General features: G+C 47.1%; 1 protein-coding gene and 1 long non-coding RNA gene across 3 annotated transcripts in view; one reads left to right on the top strand and one right to left on the bottom strand.

Annotated features, from left to right (window-relative positions):
- The window catches only part of LOC119436344 (lysosomal alpha-mannosidase), a 615,486-nt gene that overhangs the window by 319,038 nt on the left and 270,708 nt on the right, over positions 1 to 25,740 (bottom strand). The window lies entirely within an intron of this gene.
- The window catches only part of LOC125940679 (uncharacterized), a 191,008-nt gene that overhangs the window by 23,075 nt on the left and 142,193 nt on the right, over positions 1 to 25,740 (top strand). The window lies entirely within an intron of this gene.

Below are 25,740 nucleotides of genomic sequence, written 5' to 3'. Positions count from 1 at the left end.
ACTCATCCTCTTAAATCGCTTAAAGAGCGATTTAAGAGGATGAGTAATCTATTGCCTTTAACTCACCTGAGTCATCTACATAATACACTCAATAATCCCTCTTAATTCGCTTATTCATCCACTTAATTCGCTTTATCATTCATCTTGCTTGCTTACGGCGGTATGAGTGCTTACGGGGGTGTGAACCATTGATGATGATAGTTTTTGTGCCTTTCGTGTTGTCGCCACGTTTTTGTTCGAGGATTTTGAAGGTCGACTGAACGACGAGACATGTAAACTTTCGCCTTGATAAAAACGTACACGCCGCGTGTGAGACGCCTTATTATAATTTTGCTTGTTTATGTCTGTGGCGTGAGCCCTGCCTGTGACGACGCTGCCAATTCCCACAAAAATGCAATAATAAGGCTTAGTTTTGTAACGCATATATGCTGTAATTGTTTAAGTATTACGCCCAAAGTTTCGCTGTGAGGCAGGAGCGCGACGTCGCAGTCGAAGGTTCCGGTTTAATTTTGACCACCCGGTCTTGCTTAACCCGAATGTAAGTCTAAGTGAGTTTAAATGAGTCCCGGGCCCCGCGGCCGGGATTCCATCACGCGACGTCGTGCAGATCAGGAAAATGTGACACTGAGCCGCTGGCGGCTGGTATAGTGTCGGGAGACGTGCATCACAGCCTGTGCTAACCGTGCGTGCACTCGCGTCCGTTGGGCGTGATACGGCTGCCTTGTGTATCGTGTGTAATCTGTCAATTCACAAGGGCCCAGCATGACGTATCACAACGTGATGTGGAATAGCCACCATCGCCCAACGGTGCCTAAGTCTCCAGTTACAAATACTTAAACATAAATGCGAACGGACGAGAGAATGCGCGCAAGTTACCAAAAGTGTACTTTAATCCTTACACGCTCACGTAATAAAACGAAGAAACGCGAAGGTTATTAAGGTAATAGAAGTATTCTATTAAATCTCCTGCCGCGCCAGCATGAGTGTGAGCACTTCGATTGAGTAAACAAAGCTGCCAAGGGACTGAATCGTTCGTTGGACGACGGATGAAAAAAAAAAAAGTATCCAACGTGTAGCCTATAGCTTCGTTCGTCTGTTCTTGGGGCAAAACTGTGAGCGGAGAGCAAGTAAAGAGTCCATATAGTAAAGCGGTGATGATTTCGCGCGATTTTGAGATCGTTGGTTTATTCGAATGAAGGCGGTGATGAAACGCATTGCACTAAAGGAGAAGGACCAGGATCAACAAAACCCATCACCCGTAGAAAAGTGCTCGCGAACTGTAAAACGTCACGGTATTTATCATAATTTTCTTCATTATATAATCATGTCCGTGTGAAAAGCAGACGCTGACAGCTTCAGACACCATTGGATACTCATTTACTACCTGCTTTTAGGATAAGTAGCCTCAAAGACTTATATACTACATGTGGAGAGCCTGTCTTCGCTTTGAAATTATAACCGAAACAAAGTTTACTTAAAATATCTCAGTATAAAATAAAACACAAATTGAAGTTTAGTTTTGTATGAAAATAAACAAAATAACTCATTCCCATTATTTTTGGAAACGAAAAAGTCACACTTTCCACCGAAAGCCGGAGAATTAATGGCAAAACCAATCTATTAGACAACTACACGAAGTAAGGTTCATAGTTATATGGGTCGTAGAAATTGCAGTAAACATTCTCTCACTAATTAAATTAACGAGCATGACATATGCCGCGTATGCACTCTGCCGCGCGGACAGCCATTCGCAGCCATGCACGGCCGGGCTAGAGGAGAGAAGCGTGCTCAACTGCCCCCCACCCCATAGCACGCTCTTGATCTCGTGACCTACAGCACTGGGCGCTCGGGAAGACAGCGCGCATTGTTGCGACTTCGGTTACTACAACCTCGACCGGCGTTACTTCTAGGTAGCTGGCGTTGTCGGCAGGCTGCAGGCGTCCGGTAGACCATGGCGACCAGGCAGGGCGAGACGATTTTTAGTGCGAAACTTGCACGGTTTATTTCATGGATGGTGAAGGGAGCACTCGAGACACCCATAGCAAATTAGGGATCCATCCTCCGTTTCGATTAGGCATGTTCTTCCAATAATCCTTTTTGCACAGGGTGTCACACGTCAATCGTAACAGCATCAATCCACCATCCATATCGGCTGAGCCTCGCACGCTTTACCTCGCATCCACAGCACACAGCGCGTGAGGTACGATAGGATCTTATGACACTTTGACTTTATACGAAACATCACGGCGACGGCGAAAAGTCTCCTGAAGCGGACATATAATTGCGATTGCAATAAAACAAGCCTTCTCTCCCACTCTCCTTCCTCCTCCAACGCGCCATTTTTTTCACAAGTGCGATTTCCCGAAGTCTGACTTCTGTTTTATACATTTCGATTCATTTTTATTAGGCTTCAGTTTATGCAAGTAAAAGATAAAGGCGACATCCGCCACATCAAGTGCTGTTTCATATCTCGTTTCACATCTAGTTTTACATCTGGATTTGCATCTGGATTTACATCTGGTTTTAGATCTAGTTTTGCATCTATAGTTTCATTTTAAAGAATAGTAAGGAGATGGAGGGAAGAGCACGATTGCAATCTATGGCCGTGCCTTGGCGCGTTCATTTCGGCGTACTTTCGAAGTCGAGGGCTCCTATACGTCTTCATGGCTTCGCGTATACTTAGAACCAATATGCTGCGTTGCCAACCGCAAGAACAGTATGCAGAACCGGATTATTAGACGGTGCTACATTCACCGATTCTCGCGCTCCGCTTGATAATTTTTTGCTATGTATACCTTCGAGAGCGTTCGCGCCTCTCTGAACTATGTGGAAAATATTTCGAAAAGGTTGAAGCGCAAAACACGGGACCACACGGAAAGGAAGAAGTATGGGACAGGCGCTATTCTTTCTTGTGGTCCTGTGTGTTGCACTTCCACCTTTTCTAAATATGACTCGCCATATGACTCAAGAGAATTCTCTTCTAAAGAATAAATTATGGGGTTTTACGTGCCAAAACCACGATCTGATTGTGAGGCACACAGTAGTAGGGGACTCCGGAATAATTTGGACCACCCGGGATTCTTTAACGTGCACCTAATTCTAAGTACACGGGTGTTTTCGCATTTCGCCCCCATCGAAATGCGGCCGCCGTGGCCGGGATTCGATCCCGCGACCTCGTGCTTAGCAGCCCAACACCATAGCCACTAAGCGACCACTAAGCAACCACCTTTCTAAAGCGAAAGGTAGTTCAAGGATACAAAGTTGAGCATTTATTTAAACGTTACTTATATCCGTTTATATTTTGCGCACCACCTCCATTTGGATTACGACGAACGCATAGAAGGAAGAAACAGCGGCCACTCTGCGCGCACACACGAGTGGAGCCCCATTATATAAGCGAGTTGACTGCCTTTACTATGAGGGTTGCTCCTATTATCGCTTACTGAAGCCAGAAGCTTTGGTCAATGATTACGCGAAAAGCAGCCGTCGATGCGGCCAGTGGCGTCGTCGGACAGCCCCACGAAAGTGCGGCTGGCATGCCGCCCACCGCAAACGCCTCGACACGGTCGGCGTGTATTGCGCTGCTCCTACACGACCGCGCACAGCCCGAGGAGCGCCGAGCGCTGCGCCAACAAAAACAAGGCTCGTACACAGCGAAGCAAAAAACAGCCTCACTGCACACGGAGGTGCTTGCGGGGGAAACATGACGCCCAGGAAGCGCGAGTTGCGTTGCCCGGCGCGCCGGAGCAGTTGCCGCGGCGACCGGCCGGCAACGCGGAAGTGGCCGTGAGGCGAAGGCCAGGGCCACGCCGCTCTTGGCTCCGGCCAGACGCGGTGACGACTCACTCGGCCGCTCGAACAACGGCCGCGGCACGCGCCGCTTATTCGCTCTGCGCAAGGACGGTGGTGCAGGCGCGCGCGGAACGCGAAGTCAATGTCCCAACGCGCAGTATAATATGGGGCATGCGTAACCAGCGTACGCGATGATGAGTGTCAAACTGAGGTTTGACTTGGAAGATTTTCTTTCTCATGCACATGCACACGAAATCGTTTCCGCACTTGATCGTAAACGAAATAACACTATGCGTCGGCGTTAAATGTCACCTTAGCGTTGTGCGTCTCGACCGCGTGATTGCGAAATACTTGGCGCCCTCTTTTCGGTTTGGCAGCAAAACTAGGTCACTACGTCAAGTACTAAACTCGACGAGTTGCAAAACATGTACTTGACTGAAACCAATAAATAAAAATATATAACCGGAATATTGGGCCATACCGGTACTTTGAAAAGACGTTGCACAATACGGACATCTTGCTGATTTCTACGTTATTTTTTTTTCTCAATACATCGCTATATCCTTTGCTTCAGCATCCATCTTTTCAACACAAAAATGAATAGACGTTCTGCGTGCCACTTACGAGACATGCTGATGCACCATTTTTGCCTCTGCTCTAATCTGACAAGTGCAACGACCGGCTAATGACCCACTGTGTTTCATTTAGTTTACATCAATCTTTCTTTTTTTCTTTCCCCCCCCCCCTTCTCAGCTCAAGCGCGCTGCGTTGCGCAAAAGCGCTCAGTCGAGCGTACATGACACAACTGCCTCTGAAGGTGCTCGACACTAATCCAAGTAATCTCGTTGAGGCAGCTATTCCACAACGCCCCCCGCTTTGACAGCGAAGCGTTCAGTACAGCATAAGGTGCTGCATACATCACGAAAGATTAACGTCGTTTTGGTGGGGGGGGGGGGGGGGGGGGGACAGGTGTTGCGTTCATGAAGATGACTATCGTTGCAGCTGCCTACACCTCATTTCTTCATAAAGCACCTGATGCATTTTCAAGACGTAAACAAACACTTTCAAAACAAGCACTTCTCGAAAGATTGCGCCTGACACCCTCTACATTTAACCTGGCATTTTAAGGTGAGGCTGACAATTTACACCCGTGCGCATTTGAAAGCCCTCGCGCACACATTACCCAAACCCCATAAATAGCATTCGTGCGGGCAAGCCTTGGTTCTTCCCCTACGAAGCAATTTATATATCCCAAATTTTTTAAGCAACCCTTACATGGAGTACCATTATACGAGACCAGTGGCCAGGATATCATATATAGAATTCGCTAAAGAGAGAAACTATCTATATATCTAGCTTAATCTGTCACTCGTTTTCTTTTTTTTTTTTTTTCCTTTTTGATCCTCGAAGCATTGAAGACAAAAAACAAAACAGGGTATATAAATGAACAGAGGCTGATAATTTTCTCAAATCCTGTCCAATTATGCGCGTACATAATAAGGTCGCAAACAAAGCGAAAACCTGAGAAAAAACAGATAGAGAAATCGCTCCCAATTTAGATTCGATTCCACCAGATTCCGCCAATTTTTAGGTATCCGGAGAGTATTTTCTTAGCCATGCGCAGTTAGTTACTGCTGGTATTCGCACCGTGCACAGGAACCAAGAAGCCACACTGTTTATCTCGCAGCAAGCTAACGACATAAACAAGGCTCCGACGCTTTTCGAACTTATGTACAAAAAGGTCAAGGTGAAAACTGCATGTGTATGAAGACAGGGAAATGGGCAGTCACGGAAACGTCGTTATGCATGCGGCAAGCATAGTGTGGTTCAAAGCAAAATAATTTATTGCTCTATGATAGTCACAAGGTGTCGATGTGTAATTAGTGAACGTGGTGACGCTTTAAACAAGTAATAAACGGGAGTTGTGCTGAGCTCGTGCTACGGGAGAACGCGCGAGCTGTAGAGTAATTGCACGAGTTAATAGTTCCATAATTAAGCCACGGTGGAGGCGGGGCGTGGCCAGTGAAGCTATCTCAAGGTTGAGGCGTGTATACCTTGTCTGCGTATCTTCTTTTAATAGATTTTACAGTGCCGGAAACATCGGTGGGGGAATGTATAGCCATCTTCTAACGCTCCCTTCTGGTCGCGTTGCGATTCACTATGAACTCTCATACGGGGGACAGCGCGACTGTTCGAAATTTTTGTCGATTTATTGGATATGTTTAGGTAGCTGTCTTCCCAGGCACAGACAACACCCGCTATATTTCTCTTCTCTCGTACGTTGATTATGCGTAATGCTGAGGCGGTGGTGTTCTCTCTGTGGCAGACCTCCGTGCGCGCCTCTCACTCGCTGGTTACCAACAGTTGCCTTTTTTTTTTTTCTCCGCTCTCGTTCTCTGCTCGTTGTGTTCCCGACTGTCGAGGCAACCGTTTCGACGCTTCTTATCCCTCTCTCGCTGCGAGGATAACTGTGCGAAGTGATAACTATGCGACAACTAAATTTCTCCGGCCGCGTCGCCGATACGAATTCACATTAGTCGGCTCAACGCGGGCGAAGGGCCTCGCCGCGCCGCTCTGCGGTGCATGCGGTCGGCGGCGCCGGACCTGGAGATAGGAGGTCAATGTCGGGTCAACCGCTTTTGCATCCCCCGCGCTCGGAGCACCGATTCACCGGGACGCACCCTCTCCCATCCGCCCCGCTCCGCAGTCAACCGGACCCGTTTGACCGCAGCTCGCGCCGCGATTTCCCACCGCGCACCGACGACGCTCCCAGCAGCAAAGGCCCGCCGCGGAGAGCCACTGCGCTCTGCCGCAGACGCAGTGACAGCCAACGACGCCCGCTACTTTCCCCGAGTGAGCTCGCGTTCTGTCGTGCCGGGGAGCGCTTACGCACAAATCGGTAGTGCGTCGCCTTATGCTATCACAGCTATAGGTTGAAACACCACGGAAGAGGATTTACAATGTTGGGAGCACCCGGCCGCGGTGGCTTAGTTTAGTTGGCTTTGGCGGTGTGCTGCTAAGCACGAAGTCGCGGGCTCCATTCCCGGCCGCGGAGGCCGCATTCGGATGTGGGTGACATGCAAAAAAAAAGCTCTCATAATCAGATTTTGGTTTTGGCGCGTAAAATCAAATAATTTTGTTTAATTTGAACGAGATGGGGCGCGTCGATTATTCAGTCAGACGAAACGCTTTGCATGTTCCGCTCCTCAGACAAGACAGACAAAAAAAAAAAAAAAAGAGTGCGGCGCTCAGTGTACGTCAGGAAAACGCATACGCAGTTATACGCCATAATATGTCGGCAACGGCTGCTCAACAACTTGGCATCGTATTAGTCACTTAAGTGCTGCCCAGCCAGACTTGTGTGAAGGGCAACAGAGAAGCGCACAAAATGACTCTTACACGTGTAAGCGGCGGTGGCGGCGATGCTCAGTTTATAGTTCCGAATTTTTTTTTTTCGCTTTTCTTGCTTACCTTACGCACGCATACGCACACGCACTTACGCAAGAATACGCACACGCACACACAGAAGAAAGAAAAAACGCGCGTTCGAAATGTAATCGTTACTCCGTACGTTACTCCTTTCTGACGGTCTCCTTTCTAGTTCGCTCTGAGGCAGCAAAACTCGGTCCCATCTTTAATGACGTCTCCTTTGCATTGACCGGCTGTGTGCGCCTTGCTTTGAAGAGAACGCATGTTCTTTCTCTCTGCTTCTTTTTACCACGAGGCCCATTACATCCTTTCAAGACGAAAAAGAACCAGTCCTGGGTACTTTTCTGCTGCTCCCCGTGCTTCCTTGCAGTCACGTCTTTCTTTTCTTTTTTTTTTTTCCTTTTTTTTCGATCTCTCTCTCTATCTATCTTGTCTCGTTAGACTGGAAAGCAAACTGAGTGCAGTGGCCGGGCTGCACATCGCACCGGGGAGCCTGCACGAGCTATAAGATGTAGCAAGCCAAGCTAGTCGGCGGCTACGAGCATACCCATCGAACGACGTCGTCGGCTGCCGCACCCTCGAAAAAAACTGCCTCGTGCCGCCTTGTTCTCGCGGGCTTTTTTGTTCCATTTCCGTATACACTGCTTCCCTTTTTCTGCGGCAGTCCTCTTCCGCGGCTCATTGGAGATGCGCCGGAGGGGAAGGAACACGCAGCGAAACTCGTCATGGATCAGATCGAACTCGGCCAGCAAAAAATAAGATAAATAAAAATAAAGGAGAGCGAACCGAAGTGGACGTTGGAGGAGGGTGTTGCTCGTGCGAGCATACAGCGCTGAGGTGAAACAGCGCAGCAGGTTCTCGTCGAGGAAGACCAAGAACGAACGAACGAGTTGGAACGGGTTTCCGGTCGGCCGACAGCCGCGCGCGTCGCCAGGCCTGCCAGGATGACGAGCTGATCCGGCCGCGCGCGCGAAGTGCCGCTAACGCGGACTGACGTCGGACGACGACAAAAGGGAGGCGGTGGGAGGGCGCTTTTGGCCGCCGCTCTCCTTTTCGGGCTCCCTCGGGCGTTGCGTCGTGAGCGTCGCTTCTTGCACGCCTGATTAACTTTGACGGAAGGTGCGTGCGCGCTGCCGCGTTCCCGCGACCCTTGCATGCGAGCGCGAGGGTTCAAGGCCAGCCCGACGGCGGCTTTTCGCGTTCTGTTCGAGTTCACGCGGCGCGAGGCTGAGAGCCTTCCGCTCGAGGGATGTCATGCGGTCAGAGTGAGAGAGATCGAGGTACGCGGTATAGCTCTCCTGTGTGACAGCATAGCGTGGGCGCCAGCAGCAGATATATAGCGTGGGCGCTACCAACAAAGCGAACAATGCGCAATTAATGTTGTCCGAAGAAAAATCTAGGAGCGAAGTCGGTTTTGATGATCCACCGTTAGCATGATACAGATAGCGGGACGACAGATGAGCCTCGAATATCCGCACAAGGCTGACTTCATGCTGTGGTCCCGGATTCGTTATCTCGCAATTAAGTCCTCGCAAAGTTGCCGCTAGTCAATCCACTCATTGAAGGAAGCTGAATTTATTGTTCTGATTTATTAAGTGGGAAGCTAGCGATTAAAATAGCATCCCGAGATGGCATTCCTGGAAACCAGATCTAAGTATTTTTTTATTGCAAACCGAATATTAGCCACATTCATGGGATAACTCGATTTCTTCTTCTGATTTGGTGGGCTATATCTAGCCGACCCAAATGAAGAGCAAGAAGACCGGCGGTGATGTCGCACTTGTCCCTGCATGGAGCATGTGGTCGTGATCTCTCAGATACGCAGTCAGGCTTGAATGGGGCCGCATCCTGTCGAGATGTTTACAACGAAGGCAAGCGATGGGGACGTACCTAAACTAAAAGCCCGCCTCGGGTCCTTCAATGCCATGCCCTCTCAGAACCATGCATGTCGCCAGCCCGTTCATTTCTGACTCTCTCTATAGTGACACCTTATCACCTGAAATGTATGAGTGCAACGACATCGCACGGCGAGGGACGTGCAAAATAACATTTCGTACAGTGCATTACGAAACAGAAACCTGAAAACATTCAATCTTTTTTCTTGCGTTTTTTTTTCTGCTTTGCACGGAAGCACTCGTGTTCCCAGCAGACAGCTCTGGAGACGTGACATGCGTGAGAATTCATGGCGTGCCCAATACGCAGAACAATTGGCATTCCGCGTCGCCGGTAGCTGCATGACCACCACTACTACCAATGGGACATGATACGGGGCAACTTTACGTATATACAAAAGGCCAAATACAGCAGAACTAGTTCTTCTGTCAACGTTCCAACAAGACGCATTCTTTTGCACCTCGAAATTCGCTAGAAACGAGATAGAAAGATGGTTTACTTTTGCAGAAGTTGGCTGCCGTGAAGAGTAACCGTCAAACGCGGCGACGTAATATACGTACTCGGATCGAACAGCTGCCCTTTTGTGTCAGAAGCTTCAATGAAGATCGATTAGCAAGCAGCATGTGTTAAATAGGCCGACGGCATATGCGGTAATTAAAGCTACACGTCTTCTATTTTCCTTTCTCTTTTCTTTTGCCTTTTATTTTCCTTGCTGGCTTGCTTGCTTTCTTGGCTTCAAGGTGTCAGGGTGGCGTGGTTCTTTAACGTGTACCCAATGCACGGGCGTTTTCGCCGCGGCTGGGATTTAATCTCGCGACCTCGTGCTTAGCAGCGCAACGCCAAAGCCACAAAGTAACCACGGCGGGTATAAAGGCTATAGGTAATGACTGTAGTTGACGTTACGAGAAAACATTCGACAAGCGAATGGAAATATAACAGCACGTAATTGGAAGTGAACAGTCAGATGCCATGCAGTTATGCTACGAATGCCATGTAATTAACTGCTACAAAACAGGGGCCGAATTCCCAAAGCTTCCCATTCGTAATTGCCACTGGGCAACCGCCTTCGCTAATCCAGCATGAGGATTGGCTGGAATATTCTCTTACGAAGGATGCTAGCGTAAGAGTTTCTTTGTGAATAGGGGTCCAGAAAGTGAAACAATCTTCAAAGCACGAAAGGATTGTGAATAGGGGTCCAGAAAGTGAAACAATCTTCAAAGCACGAAAGTGCAGCTCATTTATACTAGTAAACAAGGTCGAAACGGAAGAAATGAAAGGAAGAAAATAAAGCTAAAGCGATGACACGCAAAACAGCGTGAATGATGTGAGATCTGGGGAACAAGCCTGTCATGCATGCCATAGCTTTTCGAGGCATTGTCCAGTTCGGCTAAGACGCATTTTACATCTTATCTCAGTGCTTGGTTCCTTTAAGAGGGGGATATGCGACATGTTATATCCATTGATGACAGTGGCGCGCGCAATTGTCGGAATGATCGAGTCGAGCACACGGAACAGGACAGGTCATGACTGTTATTCCCCGCGAACCATGACCAACATTCTCCGGAGAAGGGATCCTGCGTCTAAAGCACGCAGAGAAGACTTGGCTTATATCTGTCCATCCACATGGCCAGCGAGTAATATAGGAATAGGGACAGCCCCCGTTACCGATCCCGCGCTTCTCACCCGAGCAGCCTGGCGCCTCATAACGATCACCAGCCTGGAATGACCAATATAGCACTGCTTCTGTGAGTAGGCGGGACCGTAACAAAATAAGGAAAGGTTTCCGGAACATTCAATTTGTCCTGGCTAATGCGCATACTGCTGTTTCCACGCCCGCAAGTGTTGTACGACTTGTCTCGTTAGCGCACTGGCGCCCTTAGTTCGTTACTTTTGTGTTGTGATGACGTTGAAACGAACCCAGGGCCCCCTGAAAAAGTTCCTGAACCAGTAGGTAACGTTGAGCATATGACCGCTTCTTATGGCTTGCGCTACAAATAAATCATGTCAATTATTTCTAAGATTAGTACACGTTGCGATTTGACTGCTGCAGTGCAGACCAACTTCTGTAAAAGCGATTGATGAGGTCAAAGCGAACAAAAAAAAAAAAAAAAAAAAAAAAACTTGTGACCAACAAATTTGCCGTCGGTTTAAATTACAGCTAATGCGGTTTGGGACCTCGAAAAGAAAGGAATTTCAGATTACGAATGAAGTAATTGGCGGCATCACTCAAACAAAGGATGCGTTGGTGTAGCGTTTGAATGACCTTGAGGACAGAGCACGAAGAAACAACTTGGTGTTTTTTAGTTGAGCCCGATAAAAATGAGACCTGGCAAGTGACTGGAAAGGCGATCATTGACTTGCTACCGAGCAGCCTTGGCAAAGAGTTTGACGAGAACGCGATAGAAAGAGCCCATACTTTAGGTGGTCCATATATGTAAGTGAAACATGTCCCCACGTCACAGTTAAATTTTCAACTTTCAAAAAAAAAAAAAAAAAGAAGAGCACGTTCTGGCGCTTCGATCGAGGTCGAGAAACCATATCGTCTCACTATCAGAGGACTACTGTCAAGCGACAAGAGCTGCCCGCAAGAAGCTACATAATTTTATTAGATCGTTGCCCAGTAAACCTCCTTTTCAGCTTCGTCACGATAACCTGACTGTAAACCACAAAAATTGTGCTTATGGTGCTTGCACGGGTGTAGTTAGTGAAATTCTTGGTTGTGATGGTAGCAGAGCTCGCAGTGAATATAGCACGTGCTCTTCTTCTGATCGCAACCGTGACCTTCATGCATGTTCGTCTTCCAATGCTGCACCTTCGTCACGTGCGTATATATTGAATGCCACTTCCTAACAATACGAACATCCGTATCATTATGAAGATGCGTGATGATTTCGAGGCACTTATCCATTCCTGCTAAGCTGACGTAATCGCTGTAACCGAGACACGGTTGAATAATTATGTTTGCGACAGTGAAATTTTTACTGTTTCGAAGTCGTTGCAGATTTATCGCCGCGATCGTGATAGAACACAGGGCCGGTGGTACTTTGCTAGCCATCTGAAAGCGTTTCAAGTCTTTCCTCATAAACGTGACGTCTACATTGGAAGCGATATGGTGCGGGGTGGTTGTGAGCAATGAGACGCATACCTCTGGTGCGTGCTATCGCCCCACGGATACAGGCATTAGTTGCGTTCATGAGTTTCACGGTAATTTAAATGTAATTATAATGCGGTAACCATCAGCTTCTATTACTATTCTAGGTGACTTTAACTATCCTTCCATAATGTGGACGTCATCGTTACCACAAGTCTTGTCATTTTCTTCTCATGGTCAATGCTTCCTTGATACGTGCAAACTTTTTGTTTTCGCACACTTGATGACTAATCCAACGCGCGTCACTAGTAATTCGTCGCACATTGTAGACTTGATCCTCACGATAGTGCCTGAGAATATTCATTCGCTGTCTTCCCGTCCTGGTCTCAGCGATAACTGTCTGTTACATTCCTACATAAACAACAGCATGTCTACTGCTGTAAATGAACGCAAGGTAATTTACGACTACAATGCCTCAAAATTCGAAGCAATTAACCACGAAATCTCTCTTTGTTTAGATGCTACTTCCACGACTTTGATACTAGAACCGTACATGAAAAGTGACAGATGTTTGTTAACAAAATACATGAACTTACTCGAATTTTTATTCCTAAGACCTGTAAGCAATTGCTCACCGTGGCACTATACCTACTTAAAGCAACTTTCTAACAAAAAGAAACGCTTGTTTCGTGCGGCAAAATTCCAAGGTACAGATGAACTCTGGCGTGCTTACGAATCTGCTGCAGAAGCTTATATCTTAGCCAGTTGCGGACGCCACAGCTAACTTTCTGTCAAATACCCTACCATCAATGCTTATAAGTAATCCGAATAAGTTTTGGATAATTGTAACAAATGATAATGAGAGTGAAATTGTACTTGTTGACACGAATGGTCTTCCCGTATTTGCCGGTAAGTGTGCAACACTTTTAAATTAAAATTTTGTCCGCAACTTTTCTTCTTCATCTACTAGTACGTCTGTTTCTTTGTCAATGCGCAATTTTGTACCTAAGTCTCCTATAGTGATTGAAGCTGCTGGCATCGCAAAATTGATCGAAGCACTCCGAAAGTCCACTGCTTGTGGTGTTGATAATATTAATTCGACATATCTTAAAGAAACAAAATTGTACTCATCTCTTTTCTTGTGTAGAATATCTCAGCAGTCTTTAGATCAAGGTGCGATGACTCAGGTTTGGAAAGAGGTTTGGAAAGAGGTTTGGAAAGATGTCGTTCCCCTAAGTAAATCAGGAAGCAAGCAATCTGTCATTATTTACCGACTCAATTCTCTCACTTGCATACCATGTAAGATTCTGGAGCATATAATCTTCTCTACTCTGGTCACCTTCCTCGAATCAAACTCGTTTTTTAGCAAGTCGAAGCATGGATTTAGGAACTCGATCTCATGTGAAACGCAGTTGCTCTGTTTTACCCATTCCTTACATGCCACTCTGGATCGAGGGTCCTGGGTCGATGGTATTTTTTTCCGACTTTCCCAAGGGCTTCTGACAAGGTTAACAATCACCTCTTTCTCTACAAGCTTATAACCTTGAATATTGACCGCAGAAGTCTCACTTGGATGGAGTTTTTTTTTTTTAACTAATCTTTCACAGTGCGTTGTTGCCAATAATTTTAGCTCATCCTCCTCTCCTGTTACCTCAGGCGTGCCTCTGTATTGTGCCCTTTACTTTTCCTCATTTATATTAATGATTTGCCCGATTGCGTAAGCTCCCCAATTCAGTTCTTCGCAGATGACTGTGTTGTCTACCGTGAAATATCAAGTAACCTAGATGTTAATTGTTTGCAAGCTGACATCTCTATAGTATTGCTCGTTGGTGCAGAACATGCCATATGGATCTAAACACTAACAAATGCAAAGCCTTACGGGTTACACGTACTAACGGACCTCCTGCTAACTATACCTAAACAACGATACTTTAGATTTCGTTACTTCTTGTAAATAATTTGGAATTCATATAAGATCTGACCTAAGCTGGAAATATCACCTTACCTACGTTATTAACAATTAATGGTAACTGTATGCTAGGATACCTACGGCGTAACTTTTGTCGTGCCCCTGTAGGTGTGAAACTAACTATATATATAAAACACTAGTGCGTCCAAAACTTGAATATGCTTGCTCTATTTGGCACCCTTTTCAATCGCACTTATTACCATGAAATGATGCATAATGACACAGCATGTTTTATTTTATCTCACTACCATCGCACTAGCAGTATCACGTATCAGCAGTATCAACCATTCCTTGCAGTCACTTGAATCACGCCGCAAAGCATGTCGTCTTACGCTTTTTCACAAGACGCGTATCATCCAGTTTTGAGAAGTCAGTTTGTCACGACCCCGCATTATCGTTCAACCCATTTATAGATCATCACCATAACGCACACTTCACTACTTGCCGCGCTAACACTTTATTATTTCGTCCCGCGCACGTCCAAAGACTGGAGCCACTTTCCTTCCGATATCGGTTATACTTCAGACCATGACTTGTTTTGTTCATCGATACACAGTTGTTTAATTAATGACGCGTGAAGTGAGATTTGTTCATTTTCTGTTTGCCTTGTTTGTATACACCATATTTCGCATCGTATTTGAAGTTTCAGTTGTGTGAGCCTCGAAAATTGCATCCTCTTAGTCCCAGCGGATGTTTATACATTTCATGTCTTTTTTTTTGTGTGTGTGTGTACTCACTTTCCCTCTGTAATAAAGCTTAGCGCGCTTGAGGGTAAATAAATAAAAAGATAAATAAAATAAGTAGTATAGAGACCTCCTTCGAGAAGCCTCAGCTGCCCGGGCCGTCATTGGAGAAATCGAGACAATCCTCCGATTCCTATAGAAGCACGGATTTGAGGTGGTGACAAGCTTATCATGTTGCTGTTCGCTGAAAATTGGGCTACAAGCACCTGCATTCCGTAACAACGAGCGTTGCACGCACGCACGCGCGTGTGTCTCTATACTGAGCATCTCCCGTTTTTTTGTTTTTTTTTCCCCGCCTTCAATAATGCAGGTATAGGCATAATGAATTAATCGAGCGCTTTTTATTGGCTATTCATTCAGAGACAGTTCGCGCGTCTTGCACGCGAGGGGGGGAGGCAAACCATGTCACTGAAAATATCCCTCCCCATCTCCCATATGTATACGCGGAACTGGTTTTTGTGCGGGCCGCGAAAAAGGGTTCTCCCAGATAAGCGTCAGAGGGCAATAGGCCCCACCCAACGTTTCTCACAGCGTGGGCAACCACCGACCTCTCCTGTATCCGTCGGCGAAGAACAATGGCCGGGCAGCAGGTTACGCCACGAGTTTCTTTGGGTGTGGTATTCTGGCGGCACCGAAACGTGCGCTTTCGCTATCTCACTTTTGCGATGCTGTAACCGGATTAAGGAAGCTTCTTCGGTCTTAAGAACGGTTCATCGCTGGTTAGCGCCTTGACTGTAATCACTTTCGCTATAACGATTGGTTATGTCCTCCTTCTTACGAAAACCTCTTGTGTACGAGTAGGCTTTGTGCGTCTATGCGAGGCATGCGTGTTCGCGTACCTAACACGAACTACAAGGATGTAGCATAGGAGCGTCCGGGAAATGTGGATTACTGGACCCTTATTGGATGTCCGCGCACTGTACGAGGTCCTCTATATCTATTGCGTCACAAATAGCCGACTTTTTGTATTGGAATGTCCACCAGCCATGCCTGTGAAGCGTGTGGTCAGCAATGATCCGATTATAGCACCTCGATAACTTCACCTCATCACGTCTCGTAGACAGCGCCTTGTGCCGCTTATAACCGCCAAAAGCTTTCAATCGAGACAGCTGACTTTTTTTCTTTTTGGAGTTTAACGCAGCCTTAGCGCGCACAGTATACATGTTGAATGCGCTACTCGGCAAGTTCCCACTGTACTGCCGGAGCGTCTATTTATTTTTACCGAAAGCAGTGATCTCTCATTTTATTTTATATTTCGCGCGATAAACGGTTATTGTGATTGTCATTGAATGTGCAACGGAAGTTAACGCTTCACTGGTGTTTGTATACTTAAGTGACTCTTCAGGAGACACTATATATAGTCCTTGTACATTCAGCGCGAGATGACCGCGGATGACAGCCTCTAGGCAACCCAAACAGAACAACAAAGGACGCGCCCATGCTCTATACACGGCGGTGCGAAAAGAGTGCCCATATACTCTCCGAAAGCATTATTGGTGCGAGCTGTTGGCAACCGAGCAACGCACAAACGCACCTCGGAACGAACGAAAGGGAGGTCATCACCGCCAAAGGGAGCGGCGGGCGCAGTGCGTGTTCCGGGCCCCTGGTCGCCAAGTTGACCGTATACGGAAGAGGGGAGGCTCCGTCCAACGCGCGGAAGGCGAAAATTTATTGCCCGGAATCTCGCGCTCCGCAGCCTCTTAATTGCCTCCGCGGGGCGCGCGCGCTCCCGGCCGAAAGCGAAGAGCTTCGTGCACCGTCGCCACAGTGCACACACACACGGCGCGTGCGCGCGGCTGCGCCTTCCGACGTGCGCCGGAATTCACCGAAGCCACCCCTGCCATGGTTCCCCCCTCATCGTCCGCAGGGCCGCCGACCGTGCGATCACCGGGGGCCGCCCATCCCCAATTTTAACTGGCTGCGCGAGGCGTCGCGATGCTCGATAAGCGGCGCGAGCCACTCGAAAGTGGGGAGGGGCTGAGTCCCGGGCGGCTGGCGAGCGCGATGTGCATTCATTGCGGTCAGACTCTCCGCACGGTGATAGTGGTGCACGCGGGGATCGAGTGGCATTCGCGCGGCACGTTCGGTGGCCCATGCGCAACCACCTTCCAGGGGCGCTTTCATCGCGCAACCGGACCGGTTTCACGAGCACCGGAAGTCTGCTGGGCTTCCTCTCTCCGGGGCTATACGCTCTACGCAGGTGGCGCATGCGCCCTTCGTCGCATCAGAGTGGAAGAACGGGTGCGGGAGGCCCTTGCACAGCCAACTCAGTTAGCGTTGCGTGCATTAGTACAGTATTTGAAGTTCACCGGTTTAAGAGACCGCCTATAGTGTCCCTGTACATCGTGCCACGTGTACTCAGTACTCATTCTCTCCCTATTTTACTATCTCTATTCCCCCTTTCCCTCACCCCTAGTGCAGGGTAGCAAACCGGACGCTCTTCGGGTTGACCTTCCTGCGTTTCCTCTCCTTGCTCTCTCTCTCTCTCTCTCTTTAATCGCGCAGGCGCTAGAAGTTCCAAATGGCAGCCAGCTGTTGCCCCCCGCAGTTCTTGACAACATTCCCCACAACTCGACCTGCACGACATCCTTTACTTCCGCTTGGGTGGAAGCAAAAGCTGTCCGCCAAACGTCCCTGGACGCTGCGCTTTTGTTAAGTACGGACAAGTACCCCCGAGCGTCATCTCCTTTTCTGCTGATGCTCTCGACCACAGCGCAGCCAACGCGGTACCGCCGGCGTCAGCTGCCAAATCAAATCTTCACTCATCTGCATATTCTGTCGCTTGTGCTCGAACGCTTTAATTTGATTCGCTTTTCGGTTTAGCGCAACTACAGTATACAAGATGACTCACCAACAAGCTCAAATCTCAACATGTAAGGCGCATCGGCGCACGAACGAACTGGTCGTCCATCATGGGCGTTCAATGCGCGATGTCAACAAATAGCAGTCGCAGCCATGCGGTTACATTGCAAAACAAGCGTATATTTGTTTTATTTGCAGCGGCCACGTGTCTTTCTAAAGGTCCGGTGACTTATACTTGCTTCAAGGCCATTTCAATAGCCTGAAAAAAAAAAAAAATAAGAAAAAAATGAAGATGCAACGCACATGTTCGAATATACAGGGTGTTTTATTTTGGCTGCACCAATTTTTTTAAAAATTGCCTGTGGCAGATAGCACAATTATAATCCTTGATCTAAACTACTCGATGAGGCAGCCATTACTTCCACGAGAAATCAAAACGCCTAATTGAATAATGGACATAATAACGCTAATTAACTTCTTAATTAATTACTTTACGGTACATCTTTCAATCTACGAATTATAGCCGCTGAGTTCGCAAGGCGTAGTGAGAACGAATTCTCAGCACTGAACCAGTTTCGAGATAATAATTTTCAAAGCGTCCGACGATATGCATGGGCGTTCCAGTTAACTTTTTGAGGAAAACGCTGTTTTATGCTTTGAAGCACAAAGTTAACGATGCTCTCACCATTGAGCTACCGCGGAGCGGTAGCTCAAGGTGAGAGCATCGCATGCGTAATACGAAGACGTGGGTTCGTTCCCCACCTGCGGACAGTTGTTTTTTCATCCGTTTTCATTTCCATTAATTTATCATTTCTGTAATTCAATTAGTAAGTACAAGTAATTTCCCCTATGTTGTCCTTGGTGTCATTGTTTGTTGGCTTCTTATGATATATATATATATATATATATATATATATATATATATATATATCCAGCTAGTTTCTTAACAGAACGTCGCTTTATGCATTGAAGCACAAAATTAACTGCAACGCCAATGCATTTCTCCGTAAAGTTCGGGAATTATTATCTCGAAACTGGTGTCATCCTGAGAATTAATTCCAAGTGGATCCGCCTTGCGAACACCACGGCTGCAATTTGTACATTGCAATATGGCCCATCCGGTAATTAGTTAAAACTTAACTAGTGAATTTTCGTTAATTAGTCGAGTATGCAGTTCAATTTCTTGTGCAGGTAACGTCCGCCTCTTCGAGTAGACAAGCTCATGAACTAGAATGGCGCTATCTGCCACAGGCAACCTTTATGAATTTTTGAAAGTGTTCGCTGAAACACCCTGTATATATATATATATATATATATATATATATATATATATATATATATATATATATATATATATATATATATATATATATATATATATATATAGATATATGGTACTTTTAAGGTTGGCCCGTGGCATGTAGCACCATTCTACTTGTTGCGCTGGATTACTCAAATCGGCGAACATTATTTGGACGAGACAACAGCATCAATGATGGATTCAGAGTAACAAACTCTCGCTAATTAAGTTCTAAAACAATTAATTTATGGCAGATATTGCAATTTACGAATTGAAGCCGGTGAGTAGCAATCCAACATCCACTTCGAACGAACTGTAAGGATGACACCAGTTTCGAGATATGCATTCCCAGAGTTTGCGACGAAATGCATCGGTGTTCCAGTAATTTTCGAGTTTCAAGACAAAAAAAAAAAAAAAAAAGCGCATTTCGTTCGATAAGTGGAACAACGGTGCATTTTTATCGCAAGTTTGACAGCGCTTATCTCCAAACTGGTGTTAGTTTCACAATCCGTTGCTAGTGGATGTGCCTTGTGAAATCAGTGACTTCAATTCGTATATTGGGATACGTGGCTTTAAGTAATTAGTTAAAACGTTTTCTATTGACATTTTGCTCATTAGTTAACCATGCATTTTGTTTTACATCGTAATTAATGTCCGCCTCTTCGAGAAATTCAGCTCATTGATTACATTTGCGCTATACGCCACGGGCTATTTTTAAAAATTATTTGCACGTTAAATAAGAATAAAACAACTTGCCTATATATATACCGCGTCTTCCAGAACGTTACCACGCTGTTCACATAATATATATATATATATATATATATATATATATAAAGAAAAAAGAATACCTACAAAACACGGTTCAAGATATAATTATAAAACCTACGGTGTTCGATCGTCAGAAGTCTTACGACCGAACACTGTAGGCCTATTACAGCCGTATCTCGCACCATGTTCTTTTTTTTATCTTTGTTTTCATTTAACCGCTTGGCTAACGTTAGCCGAGACACCTTATGTAATACTCACGTTTGACGCCTTGTGCCATAACTCATCTACGCGAATTTCGAAGCGTCGCCTGACGCCAGATATATGCAAACCGCACGCAGCACGACAATACACGTCGCACCGGCGGCATTTCGCCCGCACAAAGAAACCGCACATATTTACCGACGGAGAAAAACAAGGAATTCGAATATTTCCCGCATCTCTGCAGTGTAAGCCTCGTGGGAAATTCCGGAAGTGAACTTACGCCTGGATGCAACGTCAGCCGGTGCTGCTTTTTTTCAAAAACGAGAACGCACCTTCGTTGCGATCCTTTGGCAACAAACGCCCACAATGGGGTCGACATATATTAGCCTGCAGTGAATGCGCGTGTGTCTGCCATCCAGTTGCACTAGTAAAATAGAAAGAAAACAGAGGCTAAACGAATCCGGCACAGAAGTAGTTCAAGGTTCTCAAAGCCAGCTGCTTGGCTCCTCAATTTTTACCTTCAGGATAATCCTTCTTCTTCTTCACTTGCTGCTTCATCTTTCATCCTACACATCGGCGCTCGCATTTCATGTACTATGTCTAGGCTAACCCCTCCAGTTCTCGATATACACACCACTATTTGGATCACCACAACTCTTTACGTTGCGCGCAAGAGAAATTCTCAGTTTTTTCATGTTTTCTTTCTTTCTTCTCCCGTTCTTTTACCGCAGAAGTGGTTTTTCACGAGGTCTCCCGCGGGCTTCCATTTCACGGATACCACGTCGTCTCTCGACATGACTCAGCACAGGACAGCATATCGAGACAGCATATACGCGTACAGCCATCTGGTACCACCCTTGCAGATGCGCCGGAAGCCGACTGTATACGAAATCGCGCAACGAATCAACAAGGGCTGCCAAAATGTGCTGACTACAAGAAATATACGCTTCCAAGAGCACCATTCCTTGTAATAAAGTGAATTCATTTCTTTCGCTCTGTTTGCCGCTTTAAAGTTTTCTTTGGTTCTTCCACCCGATTTCGTGCTCGAAAGGTTGCGTTCGTCGCCGAACGCCGACTAGCTCGTTGAAAAAGCTCAAGCTCTCAAGCAAGCTGTCGTTGACTTGATATTAAAGGCACGTTTAAATAGCACGGCTTATTTTTTTTTTCTTCGAGGTTTATGCACAAAACTAATCAGCTGATTTTTAGCTCACGTACGCGAATGCAGAAATCTCATTAGTAGATTAATCGACCGAAGAAAAGGTTTTTCAATCGAAAATTTGAATTAATGCCCAGCTGTATATTCTAAATGCATGAACGATACTGACGACTATATAAGTGTAGCGACAGATGGAATTATTGAACGATGTACGGGGAATGAAAGGTTCTGGCACAATGTACGGATGGGACAGTGCACAGAAGCGGAGACGCAGATACAGTTTCATTTAGTGGTGACTTTCAATCGAGCAAGTACTTAGTACTCAGCAGGTCGCGACACCTCCGTTTCACTTAAGTGTGACCAGTGAACTTCCGATGGACGTTGCAGCCCATGAAGTCCAGCTCCCCTTTAATTATACCAGCGTCGTTCAATACTATTGAAGGACCCTGATTATACCCCTACAGAAAGCAGACCCATCAATCCACCACTATAGCAGCGCTGAAAACGATCCCATCTCTTACTTTGAACAGGGCGGAATAGTTGTGGCTCAGTTAGCTAAGGCGTTGCGCTGCTGAGCAGGAAGTCGCGGGATCGAATACCGGCCGCGGCGGCCGCATTTCGATGGGAGGCGAAATGCAAAAACACCCGTGCGCTTGCGTTGCAGTGCACGTTAAAGAACCCCAGGTGGTCAAAATTAATCCGGAGCCCTTCACTACGGCGCGCCTCGTAATCAGAACTGGTTTTGACATGTAAAATCCCAGAAAGAAGGGCGGAATAGTTGGCTTGTTTTGCAAAATATATATGACACACGAACAAAAATTTTTGTGAACACAATTATAGCGCCGAAAGAGGCACAGGCGACTGTTAACGATAATGTAATCACTGAATGAGTGTTACGATTAATATTGCCGATCAGTGCCTTCAAGCATCCGATAGCTGCGCTTGCCAGAAAACACAATAAGTAGTTGCAGACTCCATGATTCGGCGTGGCGAGATCGAGGCTAAATCGTGTTTATTGTAGGACCCAACACAGTGTACCCTGATTGCCTCTCCAAAAAGCCCCTGTATACTTCGCGAAAATTTGAACGAATTAGCGCGCAATATTTCAGCCAGCCATAATTTGTGGTTCGTATCAATAAACTATCATCATCAGCAATGAAGACAGAAATAAAAGGAAATAAACTTTCTTGCCGAGGCAGGATTCGAACCCGCGTACCTACGTCCCCAAGGCGAGCGTCTTAACTATACTGGGCTATACAGCCACTTTTTTTTTTCTTTAATGCATGGAAAATAAGACAAAGTATATTACAGTGCGGACATAGCTACACACTTCGAACTCGGGCTAACACACACATGCGTCCAAAAAGTGCATCCAGTCAGGCGGAGATTCCTGCGCAGCGTAGACACTTCTTATATAAGCTGCACTTTCTTGAAAGAATGATCTTGTAGATCGCGGGCTTTCGGCATGGCGATCACACATTCTAGCTCTCCATAGGCTGTACAAACCCAGTACAGTACTATGAACATGTCATAGGGAGTACCGCCAGTAATCTTAAACGGTAGGAACCTAATTGCGTATGGAGTAATGTCAATGTCCTTTTTAAGCGTCCGTTGGAGAATGTCCCAGAAAAATATAGCATCCGTACAGTCTATAAAACAGTGATCTATGGTTTCAGCTCGTGGACACAGTGGACAGTTCGTGGACCATGGCACGAAGCAGCCCCTCGCGTTCAACCAGGCTTTAACAGGAAGTGTTTCCGTATGCAATTTAAAGAAAAATGTTTTAGCTCCAGGAGGTATACACATTTTACGGACCCGCCTAAGTACATCCTGATATGGCTGATTTAAATAAGGTGCACGATACAAAGGATCTGGGAAAATCGAATCCACCAGTGCAGCAGAAATTGCTTTTCGACTCGCAGTGAAAATGTACTCCAGGCTGAACCTAAACTTTCAAGAAAAGGAATGCATCAACGACCTCCTTGAGAAAGCCCCAAGGAGCCTGTGTGACATCTTTGGCATCTGAAGACACTACTATATCAGGAAGATAATGAACTAATCGGAGCTGTAACAATTCACGCAAAAAAAGGATGGTCACTGTCTCGAAAGAAAAACAGACGAGAAACTATACAGCCACGCTTGCAGTACATCCATTTATGCGAACCATATGATTGCGTTCGAGCGTCGTCGTCTTGTTCACAGCTGGCGCGTTCGCACGCGCTCGTGCCAATGCTCTGCAAGGTGAAGAAGAGGTTTTGCGCGCTATGCTCGGGAGAGAGATAAAGAAAATGAGAGCGATCGAGAGAGAGAGAGAGAGACGCATTCACGGAGCGGGTCTGCTGGAACGCGTTGTCGGCATTGCAACGCGGTGGAACGCGGTGTCGGTATTGGAATTCGGTGTCGGTGTTGCAAGCTGCGCTATGCAACGCGCAGTGACGGCCGTAAGTCCGAGACGCGCGAAAATACGTTATCACCATCATGAGTAATAAGATGAAAAGTAAGCGCGCACTTCCGGAAAATGCTGGGCTACGGTCGCCCAGCTTCGCTGTGTTTCAAGCGTTGCGTGGCCGAGTGCAAGGTTAAGCGTTTTTTTTTTTCTTACCTTCTTTATTTTTTCCGTTGTGTTGGCGTCACTCTATAGGCTGCTTTAAAGGTTTCTCCCGACGAGTACACGCGCCACCAGGGCGAGTCTTTGCGGGAGTAATTAGCAGGTATTGTTCTTGGCAGGGTGCCGAGCCATGGCACAACGCGGAAGCCTCGAATGATGCCAATTCCTAGGGCGTTACAAGTGAGATGAGCCTAGAATAGCTGTCACGGGTTTTCGTCAGGGACGATGCCGAGTGGCCCACGTCATTGTCAGCTGCTTTTTTCTTTTGTAATTGAGCGGAGGTGTACCGCACGTTTGTTAGTTCAATTATGAACGCCCTCAATAGTGGACAACCGCTTGCCAACGCGTCGACAAATGCTGCGCAATCGGTCGAGGCGGCGAGAACGCCCTGCATTCAAACAGCGATAAGAGTCGCCTACTTAATTCTTCGGCCACAGCTCACCGCAGTTTAGTTCAGCACGGCTTAGTTCCCGACTCTCTGGCTAAACATTTTTCGTGCGTGTGTTGATGATTCTGTAACACCTTCTTTTATCGACGTCATGGGGCCAAGAATCATGCAGCTGCCGCGATTCGGTAAGGACGAAAGAGGAGACCGGGCCTGCGGCGCGACATGGCTGACGCCTTCCTGGGGTCAACGTGGTATCCCTCTCCATTGCCCCTCTGCAGCTGTCACACGCGGCTGTCGCACGTTACGTCATCCCATGCAAAGCCTCACGCCAACTGCGGTCGGCGTATGGTTCTCCGTGCGGTCGTGGCCGCATGCGAACGCAAACTTCCGTCACGTGAATACAAACTTGAATTTCCGTCGCTGAAACATTGCGGCTTCAGCAGGGTGCGATGAGCGTTTGTCGCTCAGCGATGCGTCTGTTTTCTTATCCTCGTCATCATTTGAACGTTCCTTTCTCTGCTCTCCTCGCACTTTCCTTTCCTCCGGCACCAGAACAGCCGGCAAGACAACTAGCACACGAGTTTCTCAGCGAATAAACTCTTTGCTGCTCCCAGGGTATACGCTTATCACTACAAAATACCACGTTGCTAAAACCATGCGTTAAAATCACGTCTTCAAATTATTGCGGGATGATGACGCGACGAGTAACGGGAACATATCAATCTTAATTTCGTGCGCTCAACACAGAGGCGGCAAGCTCAGGAAGCTATATTGCAAAAGACACTCTATTTGCCTAATGCGCTCCTTCCTTCGAAGAAAGAAGAAGCAAGAGAGAAAACATGAACATTTTTAAATGGTTTACTGTTTCTCCCGTTTTAGATCCTCCACAATTCGGCTGCAGTCACAGAACCTGGCTTGCGGACACATTTAAGTGCTGAGCCAATCAAAGCTGCCCCTCGCCTCCTTCCTTCGAACTCTCCATTCGCCGAACATCGCAATGAAGAAATTCGACCAGCCGCTTTTGTTCCCTTTCCTCGTCGAGAAGCAGGGGGCGGCGTATAATAGGAGGCAAGCAAAGGAACTCGGCTCGCTTCGTGGGGGCCGAGTTTCGTCACCGCGGCGGTGTGTATTCATGCCCAGCATCAGAGGCAATTAGCAATCTCATTCTGGCTCCTTGAGTAATTCAGCCTGATCCGCAAGCAACCCGCACTGCCAGCGCCAAGGACGAGGAGAGCCCCCCGTCCGCCCCCTCCCCGTTTCACCAAGGCCGCGTTGCCTGCCCTCTGGCGCACCTCTCCGCATTTCCCCCCACCCACTTTGTACGCGTCGCGTGCCGCCGTCACGGCGGCCTCGACTTGGCGCAATCAGAAGGAAGCGCGCGCAACGAACTTCGAGCGTCGCGTCCTTCCCGACACCGCGCCGCGCTGCTTTAGCGCGATTGCGCGCGTGCGTAGCACACATGCCTGAGACGCCTCACGCCTTCCCACCGCACTGGTTGCGTAATTCGCGGTCAGTCGCTGCTGGCTTTCGCTTTCTGCCCCTCTTATGTCCGCACGCTGCTGTCGGGTCAGGCTGTAAGCGCCAGACGTTTCGCGGC

This window comes from Dermacentor silvarum, chromosome 1, assembly GCF_013339745.2.
Source record: "Dermacentor silvarum isolate Dsil-2018 chromosome 1, BIME_Dsil_1.4, whole genome shotgun sequence".
Taxonomy (NCBI): Eukaryota; Metazoa; Arthropoda; class Arachnida; order Ixodida; family Ixodidae; genus Dermacentor; species Dermacentor silvarum.
This window is presented reverse-complemented; position numbering and strand designations above follow the sequence as displayed.